General features: G+C 44.3%; 1 protein-coding gene across 12 annotated transcripts in view; it reads right to left on the reverse strand.

Annotated features, from left to right (window-relative positions):
* Positions 1-26,014, reverse strand: part of RNF152 (ring finger protein 152) — a 205,978-nt gene extending 179,964 nt beyond the window's left edge. For 5 of the 12 annotated variants that reach the window (XR_003261546.2, XR_010387789.1, XR_010387791.1 and 2 more), the window contains exon 1: positions 25,265-25,703. The gene's annotated coding sequence lies outside the window, so the exon portion shown is untranslated. The other 7 variants (XM_026115654.2, XM_026115658.2, XM_026115656.2 and 4 more) reach the window with 6 other exon arrangements.
* Between the last annotated feature and the right edge of the window lie 1,404 nt (positions 26,015-27,418).

Consider the following 27,418-nt stretch of genomic DNA (forward strand, 5'->3'; position numbering starts at 1 on the left):
TCAAAATTTTCTCCACAATCTTGATGCTTAGAATTTAAGTTTTGTCTTATAAAACGATCTGAGGTTCTTGCAGAATCTTATGATTATGGACACACAGGCTTGGGGGCAGGGGGGCGGGGAGGAAAGAAAAACACAGAAATCATGATGATGGCAGCCAATTGAACTATAACAGGATTCTCCAACAGTTCCTGTAGCAGAGGAGACATATTTCCATTGCCGTTCACCAAACACCAGCACTCATTTTTGTGTCGTGCTGGTTCCAAACGACTGGACATATGGAAGAAAGCAAACATGTCATAAACTGCAAATTTCATTTAAATAACTGTTCATTACCAAGATGAGACCATAAACAGCCTTCTAGCTCTCACAGCTTCTTGTGTCACAGATCTGGCTGCATCAGAAGAGAGAATACCAGGACTGCAGATCAGGACTCTGAGATGGAAATCAAAGTGTGAGTTTTTTCCCCAAACTATTTTTGACCATGAGCATAATATTCTCCTAAAATCCACATTTCCTTATCAAAATGCTTCCCACCAGCATCTGCTGCCCTTTTGCAAGGACACTGAGGAGCACCAGTATGATAGCATGAATTTGTTTATTTTACATATGAAAATAATTAGAAATTTCTATATGACAAATAACCATGTGGACTTTGCAGATGGATAAACAATTTCTTTAAAGACTCATTGCTTTGAGGCCTCAAAGACAACTTGGGTCCAGGCCTTCCAGTATTTCTTTGCATCAGTGATTCCTACGTGAAGCAGTTTCATTGAGCTGGGTGAAGCCTCTTTCATGATAATTGTTTTCACAAGTGGATTTCAGCCAGATTATCCCCACAAATCCTTCCAGTGAGGAATAGGTCAGGTCATTCCACACGCAGTCCCACTCGCTGCAAATGTAAATGTAGGCAATACACTGTTTGAGAGAGAAGAAAGCCTCACTCTTCCTGACCACTGGATAAAGATGGAGGCTAAGTCTCAAATTATTCAGCAAAACCTTTCAAAAACAGCAGCCGCTGGATTTTTTTAAGACCACCTCAAAATCATCCTGACATGCCCTAGATTTTCTGATCTATTTTAAAATTCCCTTTCAACTGCTGTTACTTATGTTTTCTGTGGAAGTCACACAAATACAGAGAGTGGCAGCTTCCAAGAGGTCATAAACAAAAAGACAGAGAAAGAGAGAAGACCAAGTGAAACTGAGAGAATAAAAGGAATGAGCTTCTGTACAACTGAAGACTTTTGAGAAGGTCAGTTTTTTTCTGAAGGGGGGTTGCTAATTAGCCAACTGTAACAGCAGCAACAATGTCTTCATAAAAATAGCTGATTGCTCATTAAATTCTAATTTGAGAGCAATGCTACTTCACTAATTCTCACCAACTTGCTATTTCTGAATAGCTTTTATTTCTAGACATACTTTAACTTCATCAACTGGCATGTTTCCTCCCCCAACAGTCTGACTATGTAATCAGTCTGCCTCAGTCAATACAATCCCAACATTTCTGTTGATTTCTATTTTAACAAGTTAATCTGATTAAAAAAGTAAAATCTGAAGTCTGAAGTGAATTTTATGCCCATTTCCTTTCCCAGTCTAGTTCCATTCTCCACTTCAGAAATACTTACTCCAGACAAGCAAGAGAGATCTCTTCATGCAACTCAAATCACCATTTCCTCCTTCCTGCACTCTGGCCTTCCAATAAATTCCAACAAATTCCAACACCCTAGACTCACTCAATTATTGCAAGCCAAGCCCCTAAAAACCTGGTATTTTATTCTTGTCAAATTAAGCCAAGATGCTGATTTAAAATTAAATTAATCAAAACTGTACTTCAGTTGAAATTTGGGTTTTCAAATGAACACCTTACACAGCTATGTTGCCTGTGCTAAGGGAAGTGTCGCCTTTTTATCAAAAACTGGGAATTTGGCAGCCTAATTTTAGAGTCTTGAAATACCGCCCATGCTAACTTGAGGTACTTACATATAAGCTGACCCATGTTCCCATTCACCAACCCAGATTGGATTTCCCAGCTAGATTACATCTCCCATAACCACAACAGCAACTCAACATGAAAAGAAGAGATGTGAGTCAGCCATAAAGTCAAGCCCCAAGGGAAGAACGGGAAAACAAAGTATGCTAAGCACAGTTCCCACAGGAGATTGTGCTAGCATTCCTAAACCTAACTGTTCATTTTGACTTTTCAGCGAAAGGAGACTTTTTTTTTGCCCTCCATGACACCTAACAAAAAAATCCCACTGAATTCTTCGACAAAATTGGGATCCAGAAAAAACTGCCAGAAGGAAATGCAGGATGACTTTTCAAGCCAGCTATAAAACCAACTAAAGAGGCAAACAGCTTCACCTTTTCACAGTTCAGGAACAAAGAAGGTGTTTTTTTCTCTGCTCCGGAGCATATCTAAACTACATAGCAACATATCCCTGACTTCATCCTTTGCCATACAATTCTTCCCACATCTAGTTTAAAAAGAACACTGCTAGATAGGACGGAATCTTTAAATTCGTATGCATCAAAACCCCTGAAGGCTTTAGCTAGGTCGCACCAGCACGGCAGAATTATTTTGATCTACCGTCTTTACAGTGGTGCTCCAGTGCTTGGCATTGAAGAGGAGCAGATTTAGAGGGGCTTGGGGGTTCTGGACGCTGTAAGCAGCCCGTTTCTTCTCATTGTTTGTATCTCCTTCTGGAATCACGAAATATAAATGGGTCAGGGTTTAGACAGGAGACAAGAAGACCAAACAATACCCTATTAAATGAGTGAGGGGAGTGGAAAGAGAAATGATCCCTTTCATACTCTCCAGATCCTAGTACAACCATCCATAATGAAAAGAAGATTCAGAAAATTATGTGCAAACAATCTTGCCTAATGAGAAACCTCATTATTTCAACACAATTCAATAATCTGGAATATCAGTAGTGCTGACTCGCAGCTCTCTTCAATGGTCCCTTGTTCTTTTCCTTACTCTGAAAAACAAAAAGCTATCTAGAGCTTCAATATAACTGATGGAGCAATCAGTGTCGAGCACGGGTCTGTCTCAGGGCTGGCTCTCTCACTTAAGGGGCAGGCTTATAAATCACAGCCATCTCTCCGTGAGGTGACCAGTACTTGCAGGACCTCAAGCAGAACACAACTGCACCCTTCAACAGCACCAATCTCCCCTTCAGCTTAGTCTTCCTTGCCCAGAGGAATCTGGGAAGGTATTTGTCCTGCTGCCCTTCCTGACTGGACACCAGTACCAAGTTCCCCAACAGGAGCAATCAACGCTTGGATTAACGCCTTTGCAGATAATCCTGCAACAGTCTTAATAGTAATGATCTCTTCATGCAGTGACTGCCTCAACAGGATCTGGGGAAGGCGATTAAGTAAATCTGTCAGCAAGCTTAAGTTCTGTGTAAAGATCATACCACATCAGTAAAAAAGTTAGGGGTCACTACCTAAGAAAAAGTTGAAAGACACAGGTACAATACTGGGTCTGTGATCTCTAATTTAGAAAGCATCTGCAGTCTGGTGACAATCATCTTCAGCACTAACACTGCTGTTATTTCAGTTTCACCGGCACCAGCAAAATCTAAACTGAACAATTTAGCTTCAGACATGCATTCAGTCCAAGTTAATCTTCATGCAGCAACGGTCAAGACTCCTCCAAACCACATACCACAGACAAATTCAGTGAACTCACATAAGAACCTGGGTATAATCACTGCAGAAGAAAATGTTCATTCGCTAAGGGTGAATGTGACAAAATAATAATGTTCTTTTCCCATCTCCAAGATGAATGCTTTAAGTACCAGTAATTTCAGTAGCTCAGCAGAGCTCTGCCAGTCCCTCTGGCTGAAACTATTCTAGTTTGAAGTACATAATTCAATATTCAGGTCAGAAAGGAAAAGTGACTATGAGCAGAAGGCAAAGACCTGGGTGCCTGCCCCTGCTCCAATGAATGTTTAATTATTTTATATTAAAAATTCATTTACAAAAGGGCTGGAATCCAAGCAATCTAATGGGTTTACCTACAAAGAGGAAGATCCATGATCAAATTCCTCAGACAAAGAAAGGAGCACAATCCTAGCCTTCTCCGGGGTGAGTATCAGGCCTAAGTCATAGAGAGCAACCACTAGCTCCACTGCTGCTTACATCTCAGAAGAAGGTACCTAATTCCAGGCAGGAATAAACAAAGCGAGCTGTTCCACCTGTTTCCCTGCAACAAAAAGGGCAGCAGACTTAAAAGACCAGTTCTTGATCCTGCCTTGTTATAGGCAGATTATGTGGTTTCATCTTTGAGATCTCAGCTTTTGCAAACACCATTCTTTGGCCTACTTTTCTCCTGGCAGTGCACAGGGAGCCTCATTATCCGTATCCCATAGGACAAGGCACCTGGGTGCTTGATACTGCAGTACTTAAGGTCTTTTGTGGATCTACTCTGTTGAAAATGTGCTTGAATTACTTCAGTGTCTCAAAAACTTCAGGCTGTGTGATTTATCTTACAAATGACAACCAACCCAGCAGAGCTCAAATCCTCAATACCGAGTATGGCACACTAAAGCATACTGTTCCCAATGAATTGGAAAGGATTTTTTTCTTCTTTTGGTGGGGAGGCAGGGTTAAAAGGCTCAAATAGATTTGAAGTGTCAACAAATACAAGGAAACTGAACTATTCGCAGGCACTTCATAAGCAGGACAAAAAAACATCAGCAAGTAAATTATCTGTTGCAAATGGCTCACGTGCGGGGTAGTTTCAGGTTTAATGCTTTTTTTAAAACATAACAACTTAGCAGTTTGTTGTCACTGCAGATGCGTCCTTTGAATAATCACGTCGCCACAAAAAGGTTAAAAAGGGTGGGTGGAAGGAACTGTTCTCTCTAGAGAAATCAGAATTGCATTTCATAGGCAAACAGGAAGCCACCACCCAGACTTTCCCTCCGCCTGGCTGAGCAGCCTCGGGAAGGGGAGTCGCTCTGCCCCAGCCACCGTGCAGCCCAGCACGGCCCAGGCGATGGCAGCGGCAGCCGCAGGCGGTGAGGAAGCCGAGGCAACGCTGCTACAAAGCCCTAGTAAAACGGCTGCCCAAAGGCAGGCCAGGCCGCCTTTCCTGGACACTGGATTACATCGTTTGAAAACAAAGCATGTGCAGCCGTGACTCCATCTCATCCACAAACATGTGCCTGTCCGTAGATGATGGACAAAACACTCATTTTCAAAACAAGTTGCTTAGGTTTTGTTTTTTTGGGGGGTGGGCAGTTTATGATTCTTTGTTCAGTGACTCACACCCTCACCAGCTTCAGCAAAAGCCACGCGTAAAGGATGATTTCCCAGGCAGTTTTTGCTGTGGGACACAAGGCTAGAGAGAAAGGAGGGGCATTTCTATTAATTTCTGGAATCTAGAAGGTGAGCCCCTGCTGAAAATTTAATTCAACCCCTAAGCTGTTTGCACCAATCACTTAGAAGTTAAATAATTATCCTGTTTAAAGAAACCTAGCAATTATATTTTGTATTCCCCCCCACAGCAGCTACTGCTGTTGTGTCAATATTCATCTTGTCTGTGATGACTATTATCTGTTGTATAAATATTGATGATCTGAGTAATTGGCGTTCTCTACATATGCTTCTCACTGATACAAATTTCTCTGCCTGAATTAGGCTGCTGACAAAGTGCTTTCTTCCTTTTGCATGGCAATGAAGCATTACTGGAGGTGCCACAGAGTTGTTCGTCCTGCAACAGAAAGCAATGGGTAACGGCAGCCTTTGGGGAGGGGGAACGGAGCAAGGTTTGCCTGGACTGGGAAGAATGAGTAGTCCCAAAGAATAACAAGGTAGCTAAAGCGGTATCCAAATGGCTTAAGTTTAGCTTAGACTGTGCCAACATCAGACACAGCTCGAACGGAAAGAACCCAAATTTGACAGCTTCATGGCAACCACTGATAAGCAGGGTATGTTATGTTCATGGGATGTGTCCTCTAGGACATGCATGTTATACTTACTCATTGATGATGGACGTACCTGGCCTGGATAAAAACCACCCAGAAAAACAAGCCAATTGGCTTGTATTGGAAGAACAACACTAGGCCAAATGTGATGCTGAGACAACTGGACTTGCCAATGCCACCCCTTAATTTTTGCCAATGTGAGGCCATCACGTCACAAGAAAACAAAGCTGGTCCCGAGGTTCCCACCACCCATTCAGAAATGCCACAGACATGCCACACGACATCTCTTCAAGCTCATTTCACTGGTAAAATGCATTTGCCCAGCAGACTGTGCACCCAATCAGGTAGTCCCCTCTCCTCTCACAATCAGCAGAAAACCAGTACAAATACTACATTGCATGTTCTGGCTAATTCAGCCTGAATGTGGTCATACAGCCACCCAATCCGGCAGTACAAAGCCCTGGTATTGGTAGAGAAAGAGCTGTGGCCTAACTCTCCCACAGGCACAAGGCCTCACTTAGAGGCTTGAATTTCACGTCTGGATGTCAAACAGCCAACAGTGTGGCTTTAGTGGAAACAAACTTCCTAGGATATAAAACCTTGAGTCTGAACTTTGTCAGTTACCTCATTGGAATTAGAGATCAGGGGACAAAGATTTTTTCAGCCATGTGAATTTCGGTGAGATTTTTATGGATAAAGAGTTTAACTTACCTCCACTGTAGCAATATTCTTTTCCTAAGGTCTCCATCCATCCTTTACAGTATCTGAAGACTAACACTGAACAAAGATGTTTTTAAAAGATTTTTTTTTTCGTATTTGCTACAGAAATTAAGGGGAAAACAGTCTGTCTGATTTACAATCTGAAGATTAGGGAGAGTACAGACAGGATGCAGAAAGCAGCACAAGCAAAGACACTAGACTCACTACAGGAGCTGAAGGCCAAGGCAGGAGCAAGAGGAAACCGAGTGGCAGTGGGGAGAGAAGCAGCAGGAAGTAAGGGCAAACAAAGATTAAAAAAAAATGAATGTGAGCAGTCTGGAGTGCCTGAAGCTGGAGCAGGAAGAACTTCTGTTTGCAACAGCAAAAGAAATACGGTCTGGAAGTATGTCTTCCTTTGTTGCCTCACTCAAACAATTACATAACAAGCCATTATATGTAATCGTGGAAGCCACTTATTTATATATGTTATATGCACACGAACAGACTCAACATAAGTAGGTATTAAACACCAATATGACATATCTTCTTTCTGTGACACTGAGTATTAAACAGTCCACTCGTTCAGTATGGCCCCCATTATGCAATTAATTCTCCTTCCTGCTTTCTGCAGCTACTCTCCTCCCCCACTATTTACATAGTGCTTTGGGGTTTAATATGTTACAATCTTTAATGACAACTGCTGTACATCTCTGAAACTTGAAGGGAAATTGCTTCCAGCACAAAATTAAAGGTTGAACCCTTACCAATAACTCCGGGCATGCTTAACTAATACGAAGCCACATAACATACCTTAATTAGTACAACAGGTCCTTTAAAAAAAATCCACGACCTCATTGTCTGTTCTTATATTGAGTCATTTTGGAAACCCGTTGAAATAGAGCCCTGCATAATCCTCTGACATCAAGGGTGCACTGCACTGATTGAAGTAGGCTGGATCCTAATAACCAGGTAATCCCCACCCTCTGCTGGGGTTTTTTGTTGTTTTTTTTTCCCTTCCCTCCTTTAGTTTTTAAGACAAGGCACAGTCTGGCAACCTCCCGCAAAGATCCAGTCTTTCCTACGTGGCCTCTACTTATATTTCCCAGGTCTACTTCACCTGCATGCAGATTTGTTATAACATATGCTATATGCACATGTAATGTTCTACTGCTAATGCAAATTATTTTGCATGCAAATACAAACTGCAGGTGGCGAAGCAAGTAACTGTCCAATTCACAAGCACAAACAGATTTAGTTCTCACAAGCTTGTACATGTATATAAAGTTCAATGCAATAAAATGTACCTGTAACTTTGAAAGTCCTGTTAAAACACCTTTGAAAACATGAGTCATAAGTCTCAAATATTCACAGTACTGAATCACTGAAAAGTGAAATCACATTTCCATCAAATAATGCTCCAGGTAGTTACTAATCCTATGTTGGGCTCTAAAAACACCATCATTTAACTTGGCTAAAGCTATGCATAACATACCTTTTCTTGCACAGCAGCGTCAACCTGGAGCATGAAGAAATATGACCTCAAACCGCTATGGTTACATTGCCAAATTTCCTTAGAGAGGATTCAGTTATACTTGCAAAATTGCAGTTTTACCAACTGAGTGTGTTTTCATCAAAAGAGTAGGTGGTTTTAGAACATCTGTGCCAAAATCACTATGCCCACCAAAAAAAAAAAAAGAAAAAAAAAAAAAAAAGCTTTGCCGGGTTAGTATTCTGGTAAAGAATCCCTTGTGGAGATGTGAAAATGCAATTCCACTATAAAAATAAATGCAGTGGAGTTAATCATTTCTTGCATTGGGCACATGGCCATCTGCTTTCATTGCTTCTGAACATCCACGGCACTCTGAACACTTAGGAAGACAACAATGATTTTAAGACCCTGTTTCTCTAGTTCTTTCTGACTTGCATCAGCTTCCTAGGGAGAGGACACATTGCAAGGCAATGTCTATGTCTCCCAGATACCAAGCAGCTTTTCTGAACAGGTAAGGGCAGGCAGATGCTACATTTACCTGCCTGTACCGGTGCGAGGTTCATAAGCAGGCCATATAGTTGTGACCGAGGCATAGTAAAAGGACGCTCCTTGACCTGTGATGCTGGGACGGCTGCATCACATGCACACATTCTCAAAACGGCACGCAGACCTGTACAGATTTGGGAGGTGCAGCACACCTACTAGTCTATCCTTCTGCTTTTCCACACCAGCTTTCCACTGGAAGGGTATTCACAGGAAGAGAACTTGCCAATGCTACCTGGAGTTTGGTGCTTTCACAGGCTAGAGAAATCCAGCCAAAAGACTGAGGGAAAGTATACAAGCACTTGTCTAATCAAATTTATTTACATTATGTACTTCTGAAAAAAATACCAGGTACTAAATAAATCACCCAGTAATTCAAAGAAATCTAATAAACAAGTTTGAGATTCTAAGCAATCTCCTGAAATTGCTACTCCCACAAAGTAGTTTCTTCTAGCTTTTTAGATGCAAAGGGTGCCAGCAATCTACCTGAGAACAAGAGCCGATGACATGGCGAAATTTATAAAAGTAATAATAGAATACAGTTCACAAATATTTGTTTGCTTACCAAGGAAACATGGTTAGTAGTTTCCTACTATGTAGCACTAAAGAACTGCAACTTGTATTTCTTCTGCTTATGATTTTTGCAGTCCTTCAGTGGCCTAAGATGTTTTCCTCCTCAACTAGTGTTTAAATGCTTCCAGTTTTCACTTCAAGAGTATTCGCTCAAGCTCCAAAGAGTCTAAGCAAATATAATCGGACACAAGAGAATAATCCACACTTCCCAGGTACACGACACCAAGTTACAGTACTCTTTTCAGATGAAGCTAGTCTTCAATAAGTTTAAAAAAGTTATTAAAATAATGCCAACTATGCAAGTAGGAGTTTCCTGAGGAAGAACAGTAGTGCTCAATCCTTTTTTGTAACCATTTATATTACTTCTTTTAATAAGGGTTGAACTTTTGTTTTTGTTTATACAATAGCACCAGTCCGCTGGTTTAAACAGTTCCCTCCTATGTTCACCAGCATGAGAGAAAAGAGCAAGAGTTGATTGAACATGCTGTTGCCTTCATGCAGGTCAGGGCTTTCAGGACACCGGCTTGCAGGCTCCTCCGCGCTCAGGAACTTCTCAACAGAGGGTACTGATGGGATTCACTGGTTTGGATCACTTTTTATCACCAGCGTCCTGCAGAGAGGAGGCCATAAAACACTGCCAGGAATCAGAGGCAGACGAGAAAGATGCGTTAAAGAAGTACAACAAACAAAAACCTGAACAAACTAACCATTCCCTCCTCTCACCCCTTTTGTGCTTCTTCCCTGCACTGCAATGGCAAAATCAGAGAAGTGGCAAGAACAGAAAATAAACGTTAGTGTGGTCATAGATGTAGTTGTTTAATCCACAATTTCCCAATAGCTTTTATAAGTACTATCAGGGATTTTCTCTCTTGGGAAAGGTGCATTTATTTAACACAGAAGTCCAGCTTTTCTGTTGTGTTTAACATAGCGGAACATTCAAAGGTGGTTTTATCAACCTAAATGCTTGCATGCATTTTCCAGTGTCCTCTCCACTGCATAAGCAAGCCGTGCCCAGCTAACGTTACTGCATGCAACCCTGTTTGATTTTGTGAAAGAGGGAACCTGCTACATCTCGAGAGTACCTAGTATCATCACACCAGTGATATACTTCAGACTCTTCGATAGCTGTGGTTGGCTTTTGCTCAGACCTGTGCAACATTAAAGAAAGGAAGAAAAGAGACTCCCAGACTGTCACCCAGGGACAGCTACACAGCAGGCAATTCGCTCAAAGAGGTGCACAGCACAGTACAGAGCTAGGAGTTGCTACCACCTGTGGTACTATACGGTATTTTTAAAAAGTGAACATTTGGCTTTAGAAGAAGAATTGGCCGTGGCTATCCAATACCCTAGAGTAGTTTTAAACCAATACAACTGTGCTGTGGGTAGAAAAGAGTAAGTTAAGGCAAAAAAGTGGAGAATGAAGCCCACATTTATACACCACCAGGCTACATGGCAGAATAACTTACAAAGCTATTTTAAGTTGCTAAAAGAGTGCCTTTTCCCATAAAAGTAGGTTTTCACAAATCACTGATTCTCTCTGACAGTTTCCTGGTAAGCCAAAAACATTCTTTTTTATTATTATTTCATTTTCCCTCCATAAATATGTGCATGAGTGTACACACAAAACTTTCTTCAACCTTCCACTGTTCTCATTTTACCATTGAGAGAAACATAGAAGGAGAAAGAGGAGTGAGAGAAGTAGCAGACAAGAGGGGTCTTCTCACACTTTGCTTTTAAAATTAAAAAAAAAAAAAAAGGTGAATTAAAAGCTTTTTGGAAAGGGTCTCTGGTCTTGGAAAAGCCATTTTCCATTTGAAATAATTCATTCAACTGAACATGTGACAAACATCGAGAACAGACAGTTTTGGACCCTTTGATTTCACCTGTAAAAATAAAGATGCCATTTACAAACCATCAGCTCTGAATAGCTGTTCAGAGGATATATTCAGATACAAAAATCTGATCCCTGTGCCATCTTCCATCACACTAGCTCTATGGTACCGTACTGATCAACACTGACACCAGCATTCAGGAGCATCTGAGGCTCTATGGGAAGTGAAATTACCCTGATGCAATAGCCGTCTTTGTTTCTATTTGACAGCGCAAAATACAATTAGCATTTTCCAGTTTTCCTTCCCCACTGCCAGTTTTGAAGATAATAAATGAGAGTATTAATGAAGGTTTGATCAGCAAGTCTCATAAATTACACACAAAAAAAATCTTTTGTTTGATCACAATCTTCCATAGGTCTCTAATGAGAAACATGAACAGTCTACTAATCATCTCATCACTAATGCAAATAACCATCTTGGCCTCTCATCAAGTATCTCTAAGACTTAAACAATGAGCCTTTAGATTGCAAAGCCCTATGTGCAAAAGCTGCCGTGACCCTCCGAAATTAGCTCAGTGTGATAACACTGTGTATTTCATGCTTTGTGGCAGCTGACAGCAGTCTACTGAATACAGCCACATATTTTAAGCCTAAGAGATCGCCAGCTACCATAACAGCTCACGAGCACTTCCCAAGCCCTCTGTCCCTAGCTAAGCAAACAAAAGACAGCCAGATACTGGAAATGCAGCGAGCTCATGGCTGAGGCAATGTTCAGCTATAACAAAGTACCTTCGGGCCTCCTAAAAATAAATGCTGAATAAGCAGCATCGCATGATGAATAAAGTCATGGGTTGGCACATAAAAACAAAGAAGAAAAAAGGTTTCTATCCCTAGTTTTGCTCTGTGCCTGTGAGGTCCCTGGGGGCGCCTCCAGCCCCACCAGTCCCTGCCTACCCCATTGGCCTCAATCAGCCCCAGGCCCCCATTTCAGCCCAGCCTGGGGCCATCAGTCCCCACTCCACGACACCAAGTGGTGCTGGCTCCAGCCCCATCTCCCGGATGGACAAGGCCCTCATTGTAGCTGTGTCTCCAGCCCAGGCTCTGGCCTTGTCTCCTGCTGCTCCCAACTAGGCCCCCTCGATGGGCCCTGGACCTGGTCACCCCTCACCATGCCTGGGGCCCTCGATGGTCCCCGTTACCCGCCTCCAGCTCTGCCTGCCATGGTTGGACCCCATGGGACAGTACCTAGCAGTGAGGGTACTGCCCACACTGGGGCCACCCTTGGCTCCCTGCTCACCGTCCCTCATGGAGCAGCCCAGCACCGCTCCTGCTGCTCTCCAATACAGCTCGTATGTGAGTGTGTGTGTGTGATTTTCACTCTCCAGATTTCCCATGTTACAGACAGGTATCACGATCTAACCTTCTCTTAGTGTGCTTTGAGATCAAATGCTGAAAACAGCATTGTGTTTCATGAAGCATTATTATTGCTGTGTTAGTGAAGATCACAAGATCTTCCAAGGTAAAAAGAAACATCAGACATATAAATTATATCTAGGTTAGCCCCTTACCCTTGACATCAGTTCCATATTGCCAAGTCTCATGAAAGTTATGGGAAAACTGGTAGACAGACCAGTGTAGCAAATGAAAGGAAAGTCCTGTGAGAATCAGGACAAAATAATGAGTAGTCCTTGATCCCACAAAAGCCAAGACAAGCTACAAGAGGACAAGCAATTTGTAGCTGTAGTCACTGACGTTAACAGATCTACTGTGGTGGAATGAAGAAAATACGCTTCCAAGTGTCTAGAAAACAGCATAATGAGGTTTATTTTTAAATAATTATATTTAGAAAGTATTATTAGGAAACTAAGCTTGAAGAATTTAAATATTCCAAGTAACAACATGAACACTACACCATCCCTTATCCTGCTGTAAGCAAGAATGGCTGCCATACGCGTACACATTTCCTAGCATAGATCACCTGCGAGCATTTCCTTTCTTAGCTGATGGGATAATTACTGGACTTCAAACGCCACTATCAGCAAATTTTTACTTTCTAAGCAGCAAGTGTTTGTATAATAGAAATCCTCCTATCAGCGTTACCAGCTGTGCCCAAAGCACAGCAACCGCAAGTGCACAGCAAAATCTTAACGTTTGTGTGTGTGTAAACAGTACACTTCTGGAGAGACAGAGAGAATATTTTCAGAGTAAACAACACAAAGATTTTCATCATTTAGGATGTCAGAAGGCCACAGCAAACGGCCACTCACCTTCAGGACTTAGTGCTTATTCAGCTAGAAGCTTCTGTAACTCCAATCACAATCACATTACACGGCCATTTTTATTAAACGTGAATACACCAGCTTTGAGAATATAAGAAACTCTTCTATAAGAAACTCTTCCTCTCGAAGCAGTCAGTTTCCTCAGTGTATTATTTTCTCCAGTTTTAGCTTGAAGACATTAAAATAACCAACAAACATTAGAACAGGAAACACAGAAAGAGGAACTAAAATTATATAGGGAGACGATCTATTCTCACCACTTGGATTATGAGCAACTGCCCCAGGGAGATAAGCAAGGGAAAAAGGGGGAGCTTGTTACACCTTGGTCAGACCCCAGAAGTCCTTCCAAAAAACTGAGAGAGGTAGAGGGCACTAAGCTTGGAAATGGGCACTCTAACACACTTAGAGAAGACTGTCTCCACCCAAAATTACTCACTTTCAGAAACAGAGCAGTCCTCCATGCACCTGAGCATACCTCCTATGCAACTCCACCTGCAGCCGATGGGAGCAAAAGGCACATTGCTGAAGATGTCAGCACTTTGTAAGACTGGGACTTTAACTAAGAGACCACTCCTAAACAGGAATATCTTGAAAGGTGTCTCCTTCTCAGCTTTTGACTTGGGAGAAGGCAGAAAGAGGCAAGAGAAAAAACTGATGATTACTCCTCTTAACCAAAACACCTACACATGTGCTTTTTAAAAATAAGCGCGGTTAGGGCAAATCATGTTTGGGCTGAGGAGATTACACAGGAAAGTTTTCAGCCAAAGAGGTAAAAAGGGCTAGGAAAAATTACTGCTAGGAAAAATTACTACTAAGAAAATACTGTTTTTGTTAGAGCTTGAAGAAAATCAGATTTGAATGGAGAAGGTTTCAGTCTAGTTATAAATGAAGTATACTCCAGCCAAACTCCTGTCCCTTAGAAAACTTTAGGCAAGACACAACTATCTGAATCACATTTTCAAAATAAAATGCAGAAATTAGTTTTCTACTGCCTCCAGTTCAGCAACATTGGTAATGATGATCATCATTTTCCTGGGATTACAGCCATCCCATTTTCTGTTTAGACCATCTAAATATACTTCTTCCGCTTAGAGCAAAACATTGGCGCAGTGGCCATTAAGACTCCACGAAGTGGAGGGAGGGGAGGGGAGGGGAGGGGAGGGGAGGGGAGCCATCAATTCAGAAGTGCTACTCACAGACTGAGCCACAGGCTTGTCAGCTGAATAGGGATCTTCTCTAGGTTAGAGGCAAGCCGGTGTGAGTGCTAGATGGCAGGCATGCAGAGAGGAGGATACAAGATATCTCAAGCTGTATGACTGGAAGACTGATAGCTCCGACGTCCTCAGTCCTCTCAGCAGAGATGAAGGGCATACAGTGGAAATTCAAAGTCCAAACCCTGGTAGACCTCGCAGGCTTGGGCATTTTAACACCATGGGTAAAGCTGGAGCTGCTTGTGATATATTCCTCTTTCCTCTAGCTGCATTAGCGTAGTATTTTAGATCTGATTTACTGTCTACATACAGCATACTACCACACAGTGCAACTGAACAAGACAGAGAGCAAAGTGTAGAAAAAGACTGGCCTGAGATATTTTTTTTTAAATAATACATTGTACAGTCTACATGAACATCTCTAAAAATTGCTCAATCTGTCTTGCACCTTAGAAGCTGGGTGATGAAAAAAATCCAGAATACAATTAAAACATGGATTCTGTTAAGTTTCACTTCCCTCTGCAATTTTATAATCGTCTCATCCATCAATTTTGAAAGAATATTAATACTGGCATCAGCTGGCTCTCCACCTCTTCTGCTGAGCCAGCTTTTTCTAAGTCCTGTCCCTGCCTTTCAGTGTCCAACCACAGATGCTGAGAGGAAGAAGAGAGGGGGAGGCAGAACTGATGAAGATGGAGAGATGCCAGTGCAGCGCTGGGGGCAGCACTGGAGCCACCCTACCAAGGAGCAGATTCTGTCCCTGGGGCACTATGACAGCTTACAGTGCCTGAAGATCTGCCTAAATAAGTTTACCTCAAAAGAAAAACACGCACACAGACTATACAGAAAAAGTGTGTATCAGAGATTAACTGAAGCCAAAACACAACCCTTATCCAAACTCAGCCCAAATCCTAGGTAAACAGACTTACTGCTGGCTTCCCAGCTAGAGTTGACTAGGTCAGCAATACACAATCTTTTTTGATTCACAGAACCGTTCCCCCCCCCCCCCAAAAAAAAGTGTAGATCTCTATACTGATACAATTCATTTTTCCCAGTTACCCTTCACAGATCCATTAGACAATGTTCTTGGCCCCTCAAGCACCTACAGATCAGAGCTGAAAACCAGTCCCATGTTCCTCTTGGTAACTCTCTCCTTTAAAAATACATGGAGTTCAGTAGTTAAGTACTAGCCCCTGGACTTATTCATACACTGTGATAATGCAGTGAGAATTGGTTGATGCAAGTTTTTAGTATGTGGCTTATTATTTATTTTATAAAGGTGTACAATTTGTTGAGTCATCCAAAACATTAAGACACTTCATTCTGTCATGATTTTATGATTCTAATTTGACATGATTTATATCCATCAAGGCCCTGATTTATATCACAAATTCCCGAGAACAAGTCTGAGTTTAAAATCATTTTCATGCCGATCACTTTGTTGCAGGTCAGTCTGGTCTGTTCCAAGATCAGGTTTTGCTGGCAACTCTGTTTTCTCCAGCTTGTATCATCCACTTTTCCTTATGTATTTTAATGAAACAAAAAAGTACAAAGCATTTTAAAAAAGCCAACTGGTATGCTTATTTGAGCATAATCAGAAATTTCTGCCCCTTTCCCTCTTACTGTAGTGTGGGTCTAGTATTAACTTTCCTTCCCCTCCTCTCCTTTGGGCTAATGGGGCTTTAGGAAGAAACTCACCATAAATTGGTCAGAAAATTGAAGTGCAGGCAGAGCGCATCTGAATGCTCGCTTGGAATGACACACATTATTTCTCAAGGAAGCAGCAGAATTGCACCAGTTTGCATTTTGGTGGGAAGCCCAGTCTCCAGAACCTGCATACCTTTGGTAGCACTGTAATGTTTTAATTCATACCCCAAACCCAAAAGAACATGAGTGGCCAGTCTGCCCCACTTTTCTATGAACTTGCGTAATTTAAATCTCACATTCAGCCCCCTAAAATGGTATGTCCACCTAGACTTAACTGTAGAACAAGGTAAGCGGGATCAAGCACAAAAAGAAACATTGAGAAACAGGGCAGAACACAGCATGTTCTTTAGGTGTAAACCATTTTTATAGAGTTGGTCTAAAGCAGCCATTTACCCATTCCCTGAGCTCAGAGAACGCATACAATAAAGGCTCTCAACTAAAAGTAAGGAAGATGACCCCCAAAGATGCTTAATTCAAAGGTACTGGGCTGGCCTTTATCCTCAGTTTGAAGAAGCAAAACTTTTAGATCTAAATTTGAATCAAGCTTCCACACAAAGCTAACAGGATGTCTAGATCTGGTACCTCTGAAAATTTATAGGTGGTGCTGGCAGTACCAACAGAAGGGCATCGGTCAGAGCGATAGTACCAGAAAGCCAGGGAAGAAGCAGATGGTACTATCAGAGGTGCACAGGGGCAGAGGGAATGGATTCAGAACCGCGCAGGGTGAGCTTAAGGGGAAAACTTGCCTGCAATGGAGAGAAGAGTACCACCAACACCAGTGACTTGCACAGGCATCGGGACCCACCAGAGAGCACTTCCCTCCCCACCCTGGATGGGGACCTAAAGTTCCCCACGACACTGGCTCCAGGTTGTGAAATTCCCTACCAAAGTTAAGGACACATGTCACCCTGCTCTGGCAACATCTCTGGCAACCACAGCCTACTACTGCTACTAGCCAGGCCGCTCGCTCTCGGGATAGCAATTCATGCTGCAGCTCAAAGGTCTAAAGCCGGGGATGACCCAAATCACTACAGTTTCATGTGACAGGAGTAATTTGTATTTATCTCCCCCCTCTTCCATTTGTATAGTTAGAAAATTACATTAAAACCCAGCTATGTTTAATTTCTAGTACAAAGACTGCAAATGGGAGTACTCAAAATTAAAGAGGTACCATAATGAAGACTGCCTGAACAACATTCATCCAGCTCCCCCATGCATCTGCACTGATTCTGTCTCCAACTCGATCATCACAAATCCTTCGTGCCGCGGAAATCAATTGCTTCAGGAATGAGACAGGTTGTCTCAGACCCTGCTGCCTCATTCAGCGGAGATCAGAAAGATGAGCAGTGAATGAGGCAACATAGAAAGAAAAAGAGACAACCACATCCCCTAAGGAAGTGGGACGTACCACCTGCAGAACGGAGTTCCCTCTCTCTCTGCTCCAGTCTTTGTAAGATGTCCAGCAATCACTGAAATCAGCTTTTCCTCAGGTGACCCCTAATAGTGCAGTCCCCACTCTCTGCAAATCTAGGACATCCAGGACTAACCTGCAGCAGTGCTGAGGCTTACAGCTCAGGCCAGTCGTCCTCGTGCTTCCGATAGGAACTGCTATATCATGCTGGGTATTCTGGGGCGAGTGAAAAATAAAATCATCCCCAATTATCTCTTTTAGGCAGCCAAAATTGAAGGGATTTCAACAGTGTGAGCTGTATTTGCTCTTTGCCTCCATTCCTCAGCTACGAAAATGAATACAGTACTGCATCTGAGACGTTGCAAGAATAAAAACTTCCCCATTTGCAAAGCCCCTGGGAAGGAACTAACACCACCGCTCAGTTCAAGGTTTAGGCGGGGTTTGGGGAGGCACACAGGGAAAGTAAATGGCGAAGAGAAAATGAATTATTCAGTAATCACCTATCCACTGAAAAAGGGGCTCTCTGAAAGGGAAAAAATGATGCAATTATAGAATTAAAGATTGTATCATAATGCAGATGCAAAGGGGAGCTATGCAATGTTAGTTCTGGCACTCTCTTGGTTCTGTCTGCTTGATTTTGTAACCTCATTGTTCTCCTAATGTCATTATTTTGTAAGTAATTTAAATGCAACATAATTATGAGCTCATATGTTTGTATCTTTTCATCATTAATAATGCGCGGAACAACCAGCAGACTCTGCTCCCAGTGTGATTGATGCCTCCAGCAGATGGCTACGAATGATTCTCTTTTTCTTCCACCTTTATCAGAGGTAAGGAGCAGGGAGGAGAGAGGGAGATTTTATATTTGAGCTTCAATTTCATGTACAAAGATTTGGGGAATTTTGGGTTGTTTCAGATGAGGAAACCAGGACCAATATTAATTACTCTGAAGTGAATTGTAACAGATCAGATTTTAAAAGCAGAGGCACAGAGCAGATGATGAGCTTTGCCCAAGGTCAGAATGAAAGCTCCCACGGCCTGGATCCCAGATAACCCAACCGGCAGTCCAAGCCACTGAATCCCTCCTACCTCCCATATCAAAACTTGTTTAAAGCATAATTATTGCTGTTAACTGCAGGTCAGGGATGAAGCCAATCACCTCCAGGCTGCGTTTGCTGGCGAAGGCAGCCAACAAGCAACTTCTAAGAGTGTGTCATAGAAAATAAAACTGCAAGCAAATGTTATGGTTGTATGTGTACATTCTGAAAGATAATTGTTATATTGGGTTTTTTTAAGTAAATTACCCTGTGCGCCGCGGACTTCAGGCAAATTGCCAACATGTTTCTCAGAGTCAGATGAGTCTGGCTCACCCTACCTCATGAGGGAAAGCAGCTGCAACAGCAACAACCTGACTTGCTTTATTTATTAGATATTGCCAGATATTAGCTGGCAAGAGGCGCTGTGCCTGATGGTGTACTCACTGTATAGGCTTTTTTACGCTTAAAAAAAAAAAGTCTATTGGTCTTTGTATGTCCCCATTTGTAACCCCTCCCCCTTCTTTTTTTAAGCAGTACTTTTACCTTGTTTAACAGCTGCTGGCAGCTACTGTCACAAGCTTTACACACTGTCTCCTTCCTAATGGAACAAGTTTCACTTCCATCCTTCCCCATCACCAAAGAGCACAGCCTGCAAAACCCGGAGCTACCAAGTCCCTCAGGTTCCACCAGTCAGAGCCTGCAGAGCGTCCCAAGCACTCTAACCACAGCATCTCTCTCCAGGTCACCTATTTCATAAAAGCTCCATTGCGGAAAAGTCTGCCTTGATGATAGCATTGTAATCTTTGGCTTTCGGCATGCAAGTCACTCCGTTTCCTTCAAAACATAGTAGAGCAATATGGTACTACCAGCACTAAATGCACAGTGCTAGCTGTATCGTGTTAGCCATATATGGCTAGCAAGAACAGGCAGGAACATTACTGCAGCAATGTTTTGTTTCTTTTATTAAAGCTGGAGTTCAGAAGGAGTCTTTCTGCCTCTGGTAACAGAGCCACCTCTCCCAGGGAGGGGGTAAGGAATCGGCGCTCTCTAAGCAGATTACTCCAAAACTGCCTCTTTCAGTATTTCTCGCACCCTTCTCTGAGGCTCCAGCATACGGCACTATCAGAGAGCAAACTGCTTAAGATGTCTGGTCCGAGCCCAAGAGGCCGTTTCTAACCACCACAATAAGCTACCGTGCTGCACTACCAGTGGTAGTGGTTGGTACACATGGGAAGGAAAGCAAGGACAGCAAAATCCTCCTTTATAAGTGCCGTGGCTCTAACACATGCGTCCCAACAGCCAGTGTGAATCAAGCTACCCTGACCACACTCAAGACCCAGAAAATAAGGGTAGCACAGCCTCTGCCCAAGAACCTGGTTCTTTTACTCATGCTTTTACTTCCAGAGGTCTCCAACCCAGTCGCTAATGGGCAGATTTTGCAAAGGCAAAGAGGGAACAGCAGCCCCCTTTACCCTGTTTGCACAGCTTGGTGTGCCACATGCTCTATCCTGTGATGGGGGGACCAGCCACACAGTTTCTCCCTTCATATCACCTTGACAGATGTATTTGTTCTTAGTTGCTTCACAAGCTGTCTTAAGAGGAGTGACAAGTGACACATGGGTGTTTCAGATTCAGCTCAGTCCTAGATGGTGACGCTTACTATTTTGACACTAGAGATTGACACTGAAGAGCTCTGAAAAAGCCCCACACTGTGCTTGAGGACAACAGGTAGACAGATATTCTCTCAAGATCAGCAGCAACAGAGAGGGTAGCATAACATGCACAGGCTGACAAAATATGTGTATTTATTCATGACATCTCGACATCTCTGTTTCTTATGCCTCTGTCTGAAAAGATGCCTCACTTTTTACTTAGCCCAGGTCTACAAAAGATTTGCCCACTGTGTCCAGCACAGGTATACTGAAAATCCTTCCAGAACAGGCACAACCTGGATCGGGGTAAGACTGCTTTCCCTAGTATTGTTTTCATCAGATTCCCAAGACAGATCACCTAAGAGACCTACATCAGAATAGCCGCATCTACACCGGGGCTCTTAGCCATGCAGAAATGTGTGGCTGAAATCTCACAGCATTGCATCAGCTGAAGCACACCTGGCTTACCGTAACTCCAGGGAGGGGGCTGCATGGGCATTTAAGACTGTATTCTCTCACAGATTATATTTTGGGAGAAACGTACAGCACTGAATCTCATCTTTTCAGCACACAAACTACCACTGAATTCCACAGGGAAGATGTATGTGATCACCCAGATAATCACACCGCAATCGCACATGTGTGTTTGTGCACACACAAACCTCTGCATAAGTCCCACCAACACTGCACGTTCCTTTTTGTTCCAATCTTCACCTCCATTCAGGCCCAAGGTGTCCTGGAGGACAAGAAAAGCAGGCTCCAAGCTATGACTGTCAGCCTGCCATTCTCCCTAAATCTCAAGTTGCTTTAGCTTTAAAAATAAGAGTAGCTACGCTGTAAGAAGTGTAACAAATAGACCTAGTCTGCTACAGATGCAGGTCATCTGCACCTACCCTCCTGCCTCTCCATCACAGCAACTGCAGCTCCTACCAAAGTTGTTTTCACATCAACCACTATGCTGGAGACCACACACACCTTGTGACTTGCCAGGGCTACGAATGTGCTGGATGTTCAAGCACTACCCATGTGATGACTGGCCAGTCAACTGCTATCAGGCAGAACAAATAACAACTAAAGACAGCGCTACTTCAAGATTTCCCATCTATCCAGCCACTAATCTTAAGAAAAACACGTGGGAAACTAATGATCCTCAAGACTGCCACCCGTTGGTCAAATCTGAATGAAACTGGCCAAATGTAAACGGCAGGAGACAGATAGTACTCATTTCCTCAGGAAACTAGGTTAAATAAAAAAAAAAGAAGAAGAAAAAAACCTATGGTCCATTTGATTAGTGACAATTCCATGTTCTGTTACATCCCAGGAAACAGGACTTTAACACACTCTTGCCTAATCAAGCATCTGAGCTGCACAGCATATATTGCAGTCAGCTCTGTAACTTCCCAGATTTTATGCATCTGGAGCAGTAAGGGGCAAATTACAAAATCATTTACATTTTAAGGTTACTTGCAAGAGGTAATTTTTGCAGCAGGAAGAGAGAGAGAAAGATGGTAAAGTCTTTTGCATCTGAAAGGGGTGAAGTGCCTTGTCAGGGCTGGGGGACTATTACTGAAGTTTAACTGTTGAAGCTGCTAGGGCTCCTGTCTCCTTCACAACCATTTTCATTACTGTCAGTTCCTCAGAAGTTCCAGGCATGAAGCTGATCTCATCCCAGAGATTTCAGCTCCTCTCTCCTCTGCTGCTTCCTGGTCGGGATTTATGGAGCCTCGCCCCATGCTGTGCCAGCTGGCCTCATCGCCCTTACTTCACCGACAGGGACTCAGAGGAAACACCACTGAATTAATTCCCAAAGAGGTGTTTGGCCAGGAGAGGGAAATGTCAAGGTTTCTGCCCACCTCCCCTGGGATGGTTCAGGCCTGCTCCAAGGCATCCGGTGGGGTTTTCAGTCCCTAGGATGGCTACCACTGGCTTTCAGTGACATGCAGCAAGCAGGTGCCTTTGAAACAGGGGTCAACTGTGCTGCAGTGAGAATAGCAAATGCTGAAAGGAAGGGGGCAAAGCCCTTGCCTGCTCAGGACTCGGGGAGATTTTGCGCAATTAACTTGCAGAGATGAGAGCTGGAAGGGTTTCCTCTAACACTGTTTATCCTGACAGACTGCGCTACAGAGCTGCATTAGTTTCAAGGGCTTCTCTGCTCCCTCCACAGAACCCAGCACAGCAGCAGCAAAGCTATTTGTGTAGAAAATTGCATCAGCAAAGCAAGCAGGCAACTCTGGACAGACTCAGAAACAGCTGTGGAATTTCTCTAGAAGACCCACATACTGCAAAGGGGAGGAAAAGACCAGGCTCAAAGCTCACTTCCAGCCCACCCAGGAGCTGGAGGCAAAGCATAAGAACAGGCCAGAATTTAAGGTATGCTGGGATCCCAGGTTTTTGGAATTCATTCCCTACATTCTCCACAAAAAGAGAGCACTCGTGCCCCAAATCTACCACCTTTTAGTCAGACCACACATCATTTACTCAGCTGAATAACCACACTCAGGCCAGTGGAACTACTTGCGTTGAGTAACTGCTACTTGAGGCATAGAAGAGCTGCAGAACTGGCTGACAAATAAATACAAATATACAGAAGGCAACACAAACCCACCATTTTAAAAGGTCAGTGCCCTAACATTAGAGCCCAAAGTCAATGGCCATATGGTCAGAAACACAAATCACCCAGCAGCTCCCAGGCCTTTGATAGAGTCACACCAGCTGAGCGGGGCATCATCTAGGCCACGAGGAAGACTTTAGACCCATATTCTCCATGTACCAACTGACTGGGGTCATATTCTGAAAAGTATGTGACTTAGAAAACTAAACTCCACTTGAAAAGATGACTGGAGAATTTAAGAGTCTAAATATCATCAGCTTCCAGCAAGACTTCAGATCCCAAGTGCAAACTAATTCTCCAGAAAACTCTGGCAGAGAAGCACCACTGCTCATATTTTCGTAGGTATTGGTCCCCGAGTAAGGTCAGTTCTTTCAGGCTGAACCTGAACACAATATGGCATTTGTTCTAAGCACTACACAAGTGAAAAAGAAGTGCAGTTCACACTGTAGAAAGCTTACAATAAGAAGCCTTGACCTTAAAGCCCTTGCTCGAGCGCTTGCTTGTGTGTATCCCTCTGATTTCACTGGGGCAACACGTGAGACTAAAGTTAAAACGGTGATGAAGCCTCCGTCTGACTGCGGCTGATGGAGCTCCTGTTCCACTTCATCAGAGGGTCAAGGTGAGAAGCCAGAACTGAAAGCAGAGACAGGCATAGGGAAAAAACACACAGGGATTTTGGCAGAGCGGGATGCCCAAGTGAGTCAGTTGCAGGATGAAGACCAGTACCCAGAGGGCTCTACCTGCCAGGCCCCTGCGCACCCCACTAAGCCACAGCAGCTCTTAGGATGAGCAACTCCTTCTGAGTTATCGCATTCACATGTATAATTTAAACACGCTACATTAAGGCTGAATACTTCTTGTCCTACTGGCCTTTTTATCTGGATACCCCACAGCACTGGCCAGTGCTTCCAGGGAGACTTCATAACACGCACACAAAACTTTGATCAGGTGTGGCCCAACCAACTTTCCCCCAGACAAGAAGCAGAAAACAAACACCTTTCTCCTTTGTCTTCTCATACCTGGCAAGCTGTCCAAAACCTCCGGCAGACAGACATTACAGGTCTGAACCAGAGATCTGGGCTTTTTAACTGTACTGCCAACAAAAGCGTGAGCACGTAGGGAATTTTCTGCAAAAGCCTGTGCTGACGACGCGCCAGTGCCACAGACACAGCAACAGCACAAAATTGTTCTAACTCTGGAGTCCTCGGCCATGGTTCTTACATTTTACCTTTCATTCAATCAACAAGAAGCTCAAATCCAATCACGCATTGTTACACGGCCAATAATAGCATTTTTGGAAGGTTTTTTTAACAATCTAAATTACTATTATCATCCCGTGAGTTCTGCATTACTTCAGACTCAGCGGGCCTTTCTGAAAGGCCTGTGACCTCAGCCTGGATGCAAAAAGGCTAAAGAGAAGACCTTCATATGCATCAGAAGTTAGAAGGCTACAAATATTTTCCAAGCAGCCTCACTCAGAACCAAAACCTGAGCAAATCCGTATCAGAAGATGAGATCTACAAAAGGGAGTATAAAAAACAAACAAATCATGGGCCATATCTGTGAGAAGGAGGAAAAGAGTTTTACTGAGTAAACAAGAACTGAGGAATTACAGTGTTTATAGTTGAATTAATGGGACGTTATCAGAAGACTGTTTTCTTTGTTCTTTCTCTTTCAGACGTATATTACACATACACACACCCTTCGTGCCTCCCCAGCTAACAACTTCGTGCACACATCTTAATCCTGTCCACATTTTAAAAAAGGCGAACACAGTACTGCTTCCGAAGTCGCTCCACCAGACGGCATGCTGAAACAAAGCACTTCGGTGATAGATGCTGGTAACGTTTGTAAACCACATATTTTTGCGGCGCGACCCCAGCCAGCATCCAGCATCCAAAGCTACCACAAACTCACAGTTCTGTCACTCTGCAGAGCTGGAACATACCTACATAGAGTAGTTTACTCCCCTCCTGTCTATTTAAGAAAATGAAACATTTCCTAAAAAGCCTAGCAAGATGTCTAGCGCAACGTGATACTATCAGAGTTGCTGGACATCTTCTCCTCTAACTGCCAGCATAAGAAGGAAAGAAAAACCCACCCAGTCTACAAGTTATCTGGATTTACTTGCTAGGAAACTACACGGACGAGCGTACTCCACTCCAACAGCGCTGATGCGGCTGCAGACACGACCCCGCCAGCTCCCGAAGTACTCTTTGTGCACCGCAACCCTCCGGAGCCGGGAGCGAGAGCCACCAACCCCCGCCTATTTCGCTGGATTTTACCTGGCTCCCTCCTCGGCGACGATACCGCGGGGGCTGCAGGCGTCCGGCGAGCGCAGCCGCCGCCGAGCTCTGCTCTGCCCGCAGTGAGACCGCGCAGCCGGCGCTGGGCGGGCAGCGCGTTACGAAACGCAGAGCTCCCCCGGCCCGGGGGGGCCACACGCTCCCGCAGCCGCCCCCGCGCACACAGGCGGCGGCGCCCGCCCTGCCTCCGCGCCCGCCGCCGCCCGCGCTGCTCCGCGCCGCTCCGCCCCGCGCCGCGCCCCCCGCGCAGCTCCGCAGCTAGCGCGGCCGCCCGGGGCCTGCAAGCGCGAAAGCCGAAAATGAATTAAAATTTAAAAAAAAAGGGAGGGGGAAGGAAGAAAAAAGCAGCCACGCTGGAGGCTCGGTGCAGGGGGCACTCCGGGTGCTGCAGCGGGGGGGCCGTATCGCAGAGCGCGGACCACTGACCTTGCCAACATCTGCCTTTATTATCAGCAGTGGCTGTCACTAGTCTCACTGCTGCGACCGCCGCGAGTAGCGGCGGCGGCAGCGGGGGGCGCGCAGGGGGCGGGCGGAGCCGCCGCCCGGGGCGGCGCGGAGGCGGCTGCGAACGCGGGGTTCCCACGCTGCCGCGCTCCGCCGGCCGCCCGGGGCGCGGGGGCCGGGCCGCCGCAGGGCCGCCGCGCAGCCGGGAGCCCCGGCGGCCGCTCGGGAGCCCCTGGCCGGCCCGGGACGCTCTGCCCCGCTCGGCCCGGGCACGGTGGGAGGGAGGAGAACGAGCAGGAAGCACCGCGGGGGGCCCTGGAGCGGTTGGGAAATGCTCTGTGATTTTAAAACGCAGTTTGTTTCGCCTTTTACTGCCTGGGGAAGGGTCACTGCACTTAAATATTGGTGTAGCCTACAGTTATGTCCCGTGCTCCCTCCGATAGTGGATCCACAAGGTGTGTGCATCTGTCAAACACCTCCCGCAAAGAAGGTTCCCACCCTCCAGTGACTACTGCCTTTAGCCTTGAAGACATTCAACCCCAGTTTGAGGCTTAGACATGTATTACTGATGGACACTAATCTAAGTAATTGATACATATAGGCAGGGACAGGTTCTTATCATACCAGACCCAGATCTGGGCAAGGGAATAAGGCTTCCATTTCATTTTCTGCGCCAAGGCCTGTGCCTGCTACATAGCATGGGACCACGGACTCATTCCCACACTGCTTGCAGAGAAAACGATCCTATTTACATCAGCAGTACAAAACAAACACATATATACCTCCTAGTGTCTCACATGGGATCAGTAAAAGCAAAACAGAAAAAGCTACCAGAAACAGCAGACAAGCGTCTCCCCACTGCCTGCTGAAGGCCCTCATTGCCATGGGCTACAGGCTTTCTCCAGAGCCAGTGCTGTTTTGGGGCAAACCACACAAAAGTGCTGTGAAAGCAGATCTGCAGATTACCTGGGTGTTGGGTTTTGTCTCATCCCCAGCTCCTACAGCTCCACACTGAAGGCATTGGCTGTGGAGGACTAAAACCTTAATAATCAGCAAAATGAGTCATTCGCACAGAAGTCTGCTCCGTTTCTTCCCCTTCCTTCTCCCCCCTCTCCTCTGCAACGGGCTAATTGCAGAGCGAGGACTCAAACAAGCCAGGCTTGTCGCTTTTACTAGACAAAGTCTATAGTGCCTTCACTAGTACAGGTTAACGTTTTGCCATAAATATTTAAAACTCAATTACCACCCTCAGAATGAACATTCAAAGCAGATTTTTGGGTCCTAGAGCATTTCTTTGTTTGAAGCTTTTTAACAAAGTAATTGAGAAAAGGCTGACGTACAGCAGGCTGAATTCATCCACCAGTTTGGGTCTGGTTCCTGCGTCGTGTCTACCTCCAACAGATTAGTCTCAACTTCTTATGACATATTTTATGATACCACAAACATCATTTTAACACATACAGACTTTCATTTCTCCACTGAGAAGCTAGAAGGACTGTGCAAAATGTTTCACTGTTCTCCCCCCTTCTCCCTCACATTGCAGCTGCTTAATCTGCTTAAGAGCAAACACACAAGTCCTTTCACTTGGCTGCATGAAACCACCTTGGACGCCGGACACATGGTGCAGGGTGGCGATCACTTGGGCCTGTGAGCACAAGAAGTGTTTTTTACAAAAAAAGGTTATATAAA

The sequence above is a fragment of the Dromaius novaehollandiae genome, chromosome 2 (genome assembly GCF_036370855.1).
Source record: "Dromaius novaehollandiae isolate bDroNov1 chromosome 2, bDroNov1.hap1, whole genome shotgun sequence".
NCBI lineage: Eukaryota > Metazoa > Chordata > Aves > Casuariiformes > Dromaiidae > Dromaius > Dromaius novaehollandiae.